This window comes from Nilaparvata lugens, unplaced genomic scaffold, assembly GCF_014356525.2.
Source record: "Nilaparvata lugens isolate BPH unplaced genomic scaffold, ASM1435652v1 scaffold8337, whole genome shotgun sequence".
Classification (NCBI taxonomy): Eukaryota; Metazoa; Arthropoda; class Insecta; order Hemiptera; family Delphacidae; genus Nilaparvata; species Nilaparvata lugens.
In genome coordinates this window covers 1-9,396 of record NW_024094083.1, presented here as the reverse complement: position 1 = coordinate 9,396, position 9,396 = coordinate 1, and the positions used below count along the sequence as shown (strand labels likewise).

Here is a 9,396-nt window from a genome sequence, read left to right as displayed (position 1 = left end):
CACACACAGAAATAAAAATCACCTGTTATAATCATTGCGTCATACAGCAGCCGTCAGTAGATAGTAGACAAGAGTGTGTGCTGCTCCATAACCGCCCATGTATTTCATGCTATAGTGAGGTCCACGTTATAATGGCAGTGTGTGATTTGCAATGGAGTTGCTATCCTTGTCTATCGTTCAACAAAACAGATGGCGCTATCTCTTTCACGCATTGCGATGTTGCCACATCGTTTATCAACAATGTAGAAATTCAACTACCTAATTGACAAAATATTTTATGTCAATCATGAATATTTATTATTACATCTTTAAAAAATATATTTTCTTGGCAAATAAAATAACTATTTTTAACAATAATTAACAGTTAAATTCATCAGATATACCAGTATCAGCTGTTTGGGTGGCAAGGCTGAGATCTGGCAACCCTTTTCTCCTATCTTCCTACACTGCCAATATAACGTGGAACCCACTATAAACGCCCCGACTAAAAACAAAAAGATCTGGTGTGGCGCACTCACACAACTTTCCTTGCCGTTATGAAAATTGATCACCTGACGCTAGTGTTCACGCGCATCTCAAGTGTACGTTTCAAAGATCTGAGCCAGCTGGTGACAGGACAATAACGCTGGAGACACACGAGGACTGTTATCTCTTCATAGTGAATGATTTAATAGAATCTACAGTTGCCAACAGTTTGGAATTGAATAATCACATTTTCTCGAAATTCGAGCTTATTTCCTATTTAAGTAATTTTGCAGTTGCAAAATTATCTATATAAATAAAATGCCGCATCGCGTCTCCTGGGGTGTGTATCCAGATAAAGTTTGTCATGAGATGCATTAAACTATTTGGCGTTACGAAGTTCGCCTGGCCAGCTAGTGTAGCCTATAATATAATTTAAAGAGGTTGTTAATTTTGCAGAAAATAGCTGTAAGGATGATTTCCCATGTTCATAGCCAAGCATCCACATTGTAAACCACTTTTTAAGCAATTGAAAATATTGACTTTGCCTGATGTTTATGCGTTTGAACATCTTTTATAAGGAAAACCTGTCTTGTATTACAGTTAATAGCTCTGATCATACTCATTATACTAGGCATGCATCAACACAAGGGTTTTACACTTTTTTCTCTTCATTTTATGTTGTGTTAAATTTTCTAGTTTTTCGAAATTTGATTTAAACCTGACTATGACTATGAATAGGCCCCGTTTCGGAAAGCCAATTTTCCGACTCCAGCTTTTTTAAGTCTAGAACTCAGCTAAATCCCGAGCCACAGAATACAATATTTTGTATTCTGTGCCAGAGCTCGGAAACCGGCTCAATATGAGTTAATCAGTTAAATTATTCTTATACATTAAATGGACTTATAAATTAGACTCTTCAATAACTTAAGGGCACGCCACACCAAGCTCGCTACCGCGGCGGTAGCGAAGTTTTAAAAATCGCTAGCCATGTATTCAGGTTGAGCGCGCCACACCGAGCTCGCTACCGCGGCGTTAGTACGGCGCACTACCACCTACGACCGCCTGCTAGGCGATTCAACAAAACTTCGCTGAGAGGTAGTACGGCGGACAAAGCGAGCTCAGTGTGGCGCGCTCAACCTGAATACATGGCAGGCGATTCGAAGAGGTAGCGCATGCGCACCTCTCCTCCTTGCAACACAACGCAACTAGTACGTCTCACCGCCCACTACTAGACTCACTACTCGGAGACTACCGCTAGCAGACGTTTTTCGGTGTGGCGTTCTCAGCCGAGAAAACTACCACCAGCGGTACTACCTCGGCGGTACTGGCGAGCTTGGTGTGGCGAGTTCTTTACGGTACCAAATGTTTCAAGAAATTGTGATATTGTCTGTTTTGAGAGAAATATGAAAGCTTTACTTGTTGACGTTTCACCATATTAATAAGAATGAATTGTTAATGAATATATGATATTATTTGTTTAGCTAATGCTGTTATTTACTTTACTTGTTTGTATTTGACTGTGTTGTGCATTTTTGTAATGTTATAACAATAAAATGAAATTAAGTAGTCTGTCTACAATAAGTTTGTGATCTGTGGCTATTTAAATCCTTGCTTAAAGTAAAGTTAATCATGCTATAATATTTTTGAAGATATGAGTGATGAAGAAAATATTTTAATGTTGAACCATAATGATATTACTATCGTATTTCATAAAACTTTAAAGTAAAAAAAAACCAATCACATTCTTTGATGTGGTGACGTCCGTTTCGTGCTGGTATTGAAGCAGAATTGTTACTCAGAGACTCCTGAGTTTCTGTTTGGCTTGAAAATGTGCAATACCAGCACGAAACGGACGTCGCCACATCAAAGAATGTGAGGGTTTTTTTAATTTAAAGTTTTATGAAATACGATAGTAATATCATTATGGCTCAACATTAAAATATTTTCTTCAACATAATTATAGTGGAAACAAGATGGATAACCAACAACATAATGATATGATATCATTTTATATAAATATGATTTTAATAGTTATTTACAATATATAATTGTAAATATGGTTATGTAATGATAAAGTGACAATTCCATGTGGTGATCAATGTGTATTTTGATCAGCAACAGAAATTAGCATACCGCAGTAGCCTACATAATCAAAATTCCAGTAGGTGAATAAAATACTAAAATACGCAATATATCGTCAAAATCAAATCAAATGTATTTACTCATTTAAAATACTATAAAATTTACATAAAATAAATACATATGAATAGGCTCCCCGCTTGGATGACAGGTACGTGTGCGGGGGGGAGTCGCATAAAGCAACCAATATTCATCTCATAATAATTATGTATCACATCATTATAATATGGAGAAAATAATTCAATTTTATATACGGTAGGTAATTGACAAAATATAATACGTAAATTAAAATTTAAAAAATAAAATATATATACTTCAAGTGAAAGTTGGGTTGATTTTGATGAAAAACGCTTTATTGAGAATTCTATCTGACAGCAATCAGGGGTTTATGATAATTAATTTATTACCAAATACAAGAAATATTTTTATAAATAAAACAATTAATTTATAAATTAAAGCAAACGAGAAAAGAAATTAAAAGAAAAATGGAAAATTTGGAAAAAAGAGAACCAAAAATGGAAGATCTAACTTTTTGAATATAGGGCGAAAAAAGTAGAGCATCCGCCGCTTCAGTCCCGATGCTAAGGAGCCACACACCAACCCTCCGCCTGTAAACAGCGACAGTGCAGCGCTCACTTGGTGTGAATACAAGGAATATATTATTCTTATTAATTATTTTTCATTGTTTCTAAGTGAGGACCTTGAGTTTAACAACTTTTATATTATTTTAAATTTATTTCCTACAGACTAAGAAAACGCCAGATTTTTCTCCCAAAATTGGTCATTAACAAAAATATACAAGAAATATTAACAATTGTACTTTTCTAATATTGATAAATTTACTTCCAGTTATCGTAAAACTATTTAAAACACTACAAAGTTTAAGATGACCATCAATGTTTGAAAAAAATTCTTAAATGTTATTAAGAAAAAACTTATGGGTTCTTCTAGACCACCGCGCCAGTAGTAGTGTCTAGAAAAGGCTACCGTACAGGTAGTTTATTAGTCCTAATACAGGCTGTGTACTAGGGTGAAGTGTTAGATAACTAGGCACAGTGGCCAAAAATAGGCTAGTTGGCTCAAAAAAACGTACAGATGTTGCCCCGAAATTGACAATTGGCGCGACAGAGGCAATTTGGTCAATAAATAGGCCTACCATTGGCAACCATGAGAGACAGTTAGGCAAAATTCTAGCCGAGGAGCTACCGCTGTTATCTCAGTTGTTATTGAAGATATAGACTAAATTTTTTAGGTGGAAGATTAGGACAAAAAAAGCGCGGTACGCGGTAGCCTATTTTGATACAATTCAATTTAATTTTTAGAAATAGGCTAGCTGTTTCAAAACTAACCTTGAGTAACGGCGACTTTCAATATAAATTACAATTCTATTACTTGAATAAATTTTGAATACAGTATAAATAATTTATAATTCATGTAATATTGAATCCAATGATTTCATGAAGAAATCTATTTTTCCTGTTGAATAATTAGGCAGCTATGATTTAGAAAATTGAAGTTACTATCATGGCAAGAATGTGTATTGCCACTATGTTGACCCTACGCAGCACCGTATGCCCGCCCATCATGCATTAAAGCTACCATTAATAGTTTTTTGTGATCACGAATACTAATAACTGTGATTAGACATTTTGATAAATATCAACATATTAGCATTTATAAGCAAAAACCTAACCTCCTAACATTCCCTTTTACCTTGTAAAGTAAATTCGTATAGCTTTTGTAGTTGGGGAGTCCCTTGAGGGAAGGTCCCACTGCCTGAATAATATAATTTAAGCCGTCAATGGGCCTAACGACTGTCATACTTCAGCCGGGACCAACAATTTAACGTGCCCATCCGATAATATGGGTAAAAAGTCACATGAAAAATATCAACATAGTCCTATTGCCATTTATAAGAAAAACCTAACCTTTCCTTTACCGTTGTGAGAAGAGTCTTTGAATCTTTCTGCATAGGTACACTGTTAGATATTGATTACCAACTTTGTAATTGTGCTAGTTCTAACCTAGAATTCATCATTATCATTTAAACTGCAATTGGATAAAAGTATTTTTTCATTACAATTTAAATTAACTTAACGTGAATTGCAATAATAAGGTTTACCAACTGAGATCAATAAAGTTTAGAATCGTCGTTCCTTCAAAATAAGGTAAGTTTTGAAACTGCTACTTCTAATATTAAAATTTAATTAAGTTGTATCAAAACAGGATAGTTGACTTCATTTCCTCCTCCTCTTTCATTAAAAAAATTAACTGGATATCTTTAATAAATGAGACAACAGCGGTATCTGACCGGCTATAATTTAGCCCAGGTTACAAGGATAAAAAATTATTATTACTTATAGGCTAATAAGTTACAAGTAAAAAATCTTCTAGCTATCAATGTATTTAAAAAGAACAATTAACTCATTTCCATAATAATACCAAAATTTCACTTACAGTTAAACCAGGAAATGTTGGTTGCTTGCTTATTATTACTGTAGCTGATGCTCAAACCTCAAATGATTTAAGATTAACTTATTCTTGTCAATAAATTGGTAATATAACCTAATCTCGGAAAAGCGTATTCCTATCAATAAAGTCTGAGAAAACTGTACAGAAAATAGAATATGGTACTTTAGATTTAATTTTCAATTAATTCTAAACTAATCAAAAACAAAAATGAGAATATTAGTTTAGGTGAGAAAATTATTCAATGCCGTCAAAATCTTGCTATAAGATTAGATAGTAATATATAGAATTATTATTAGAGAGACGAAGCTGGTAATAATAAATATTAAAGCAGTAGGTAGCGCTACAGTCGATGACGTCACTCAAAGTATCGTACGCACAAAATGCCATCACGTAACCTATCGAACGATCTTAACGACAGAGAAAACACAAATAGACCAAAGGCAACCCCACGTGACCTCACTACCAACATAACGGTTTAAAACTTCTACTGATCATTTTTTAGGTTATGTTTAGCGGAATTGTAAGGATATTAGCTTATATTTTATCAACAAACTGAACAGTCAACATGTTTAAGATGTAACAAAGTACAGTAGATACAAAATTATTCATTACTTGGTAGGTTTATTCTTATAAATAAGACCTTCTTTAGCAGAAGGCTAATCAAACACAAAGACATAACATTGATGAATTCGTTTAAAACAGAAAGTTGAAACGGTTAATAGTATGATTAAGCTATTCATCACTGTACCAGGTAAGATAATATTGCCTAGGCCCTATTTGAAATAATTTTTAGATTTTAACATTTAAAATGTACCTTCAAAACAAGTATTGCTAATTATACAGAACAGTCACTTTTAGTTTTAATAAAACCATACGATTCCCCGATCTATGGACCGTAGCGATTAACTTACACTGGCTAAGTAATAACGTAAATGCTTGTCACTTATAATTTTTGCCTGTCCATACTCAGGTAGGCTACAACAAATCGGGACCTGATTAGGAAACTTGGATACTTTAATCTTAAATATTGAATAGGCTACCTACCCACTGAAAAATGTTATTGATAAAACATGTAAAAACAATAATTAGGATTATTAGAATCTGCTGTATTTTCAGCCTAAAGAAAGAACGGTAGAGTTAGGAATACAGTAGTTATTAGTCAATCTAAAGGAAAATAAAATTAATACGAACATATTTAATAGCCATTGAACAAGATCAAAATGTAATCTATGTGCATCTTCTATTTTTTCAATAGAGTTTATTGAAATAGGTCAAGTAGCCTATTGCATTTTAGTAGTTGATGGAGGAGTATAAAGTTGGTCGGAATATTGAATAATACACGTTAGGCTACCTATCATCTAAGTTACCTATTATCTTGTAGTGAACAACTACAAGACTTAACCTATTTTGGACTATGTGTCTAACCTTACCTAATCTGGGAGAGGAATAGCACAAGGTTGACTTATTTTTTCTTCTATCATTTTGATAATGTACTTAGTGTATCAATCAATAAATACGGTAATCAATCTTTTCTTTTTTTCTCGTTATAGGTTTTGCATTATATAGCATGCTTTAGGTTGCATATAAAGCTTCACGTTATAACACCTGACTCCTGCCTCACTCAGGATTGAACGACACCTCAAAACCAAATCCAAAAAATAGGTTTTAAAAACGGATTTTTTAAAAGAATCATTGAAATACGCATGATACAGGTAGCCTACTGTATTGTTATATAAACTCTTAGCAGGTCTAGAAACAGTTATTTTTTCTTTTTTAGAGAATAACAGGCTGATTGAGCTATGGTTGAAACTTGCTCTTGGGTTTATCTTGCTAGTTTATGGCTGGTGATCACAGTATCAAGTATCTGGTGAGCTTTCTTGTAATTATCAACCTATCAAATCATGTTGATGTATAAAAATCTTGTCGATACTGTATAAAAATTACAAATTGTTTTCAATACCAATAATAATAGAGTTTCGCATTATCGTGTTATCAGATGGGCACGCTAAACTGTCGGTCCCGGCTGAAGTATGACAGTCGTAAGGCCCATTGATGGCTTGAATATATTCAGGCGGTGAGACCTTCCCGCAAGAGACTCCCCACCGACAAAAGCCACACGAATTTACTTTTTTTTAAGTTTTGCATTCTAACATTACAATACTGCCTTGATCTCCTATTGGAGGCCACCCGGAACATTCATATTGTTGGTGTTTCCAAAACAAATTTTTAAGACAGGACCGTTCTTCATTGGTTGGGTTCTGTAGATGTTCCCTACTAATTGTTTGTTAGCCTGGGTACACACGGGCCAATAGGCCATTAATTTCGATTAGTTCCACGACTTCCATTTCGTGGAGTCAATATTATAAACCACACCTAACAACTAAGAAGACATTTATCAGCTATAGACTCAAAAAAACGTTCATTGTACAACTACTAACAGCTATGTGTCATTCTTTTAATTGATAGATAAGAAAATGTTTCTTTGGAGTACCTGGTTACGACATACCATGGCCTCTTCCACAGCTATATCAATTATGGTATAGTGCATGGGGTCATGCAGTAGGCTGTAGAAGGATCTTGCTTCTGCAAAAGAAGGTTCTCCGGATCATCACCTCATCGGCTGGAGCATTGTGCGCCAATCTTTAGGAGGCTGAGGATTATGACGGTCTATAGCCAGTATCTCTTTAGTTCCCTGTTACTGTTGAGAAGATCAACAGATGTACTGTTGAGGACATCATACCTTTCAGCAGAGAGGACATGCACATAGTCACAACACAAGGAGGAGGAATGACATCAATTTGTCTCAGGCCAGACTGACTCGATCTCATAATAGCTTCCCTGTCCGTGCATTTGAGATTTACAACAGGATGCCGGTGTATTTCCGTGAACAGGAGAAAAAATCTTCAAGAAGGCACTTCGTGAGAAGCTTGTGAGTCTGGCTCTCTACTTCCTGGATGAAGAGTCAATCCAATGTTTTCTGAGATTTATGACTGACCTCCCATCTTGATCTCAGTTTAGTTATCAAGTTTTAAGTTTTATTTTTTATTACGCAATCTATCCAGCAAGTGCTGGTCATGGATGGAGACTACTGAATTACTGAATGTCACATGGGACGGTAGGTGATGCGAATTTCCACCAAACGTGTTCCATTATATAGTTTTTCTTTTAATTTCCTTGCCCTATTACCATAGGTAAGGAAAGTATTGCTTTCAAAAAAATTAAGGTACCTCAATTTCCACATTTCTATACTTTTCAAAAACCCCTGAGTCCAAAAATAGTGGTTTTTTAAACTGAAAAATAAAACAAATTAAAATTAAATCATTTCAACCAAAAAATAATGAATAAGTCATACATCATACGAAAATAAGTATATGAACATATATTATATAATATCAACTTGTTTATTATTGCATTTAAACTTGAAAATGTCCAATAGGCGATGTAAGTGATGACGTAAGCCGTTGCTACGACGCCATTTTGGTTTCTAAACAAACCGTTGCTATGGAGAGAGATCATGTCATTCAAATGGGACTAAAACATCACCTTACATTTACGAGTATATCAATGAAATAATAGATTTCTAAGAGTTGAGAATATTTTTTTCAAGTTCTACACACTCAAATCATCAACTCTCAGTATTTATTCAGATCAAATACATTTTTTTGGGACAGCCAAGGCAGAAAGTCTAACGAACTAGAGCTTAGTACCATGTCTGTAGTCTGCTATGGAAAACCTACCTAGAGAAAGTTGAAGTGCAATTTGAATTATTACATATAATTTCATCAGATTGTTATAAAGTTGTAATTTAAAAATTCATATAAATATATTCTGTTTTCCCATTGTTTAGTGTAACTGTTAGAGTAGACTAAAGCTTAAATAATATATAGGTCAGGTGTTTTGGTTTAGCCTAGGTTTTCTGAAGTATATAATTGTTTTAAATTTACGTGAAATAGTAAGATATTGAATGAACTCAACACAATAAAAAGATGTAGATGCTGTGACCACTAATCATCATGTTTTATACTTCCTACATTCTAACTAAACGGTGATGATGTTTACAAGAATTTAAAAGGGTAAGTAAACATGTAAAGTAAAGCAAATAATTATGTATTTTATGTGCTACATTTACTGTAAACATAATTGTATTTGAATTATTGTATTAATAATTCCACTAATGTACCTAGTTATTTTAGATAAATTTGACAAAAATATTATTTTTATTAACAATAACATAACCTAAAAATGTAGTACAGAACTTATAGAGGCGAGCTAGGCTTTGGGATTTTCAGGAAATCTAAAAAAATGGTATGTAGCCTGCCT

At 34.0% G+C, this 9,396-nt stretch overlaps 1 long non-coding RNA gene across 1 annotated transcript; it reads right to left on the bottom strand.

The window, feature by feature from the left end:
- Nucleotides 1-2,935: 2,935 nt before the first annotated feature.
- LOC120349117 lies at nt 2,936-5,322 on the bottom strand. The gene is made up of 2 exons (XR_005570286.1): nt 5,062-5,322; nt 2,936-3,212 (listed from the first exon to the last, which is right to left on the bottom strand). It is a non-coding gene; the product is annotated as an uncharacterized LOC120349117 (long non-coding RNA).
- Nucleotides 5,323-9,396: the final 4,074 nt, after the last annotated feature.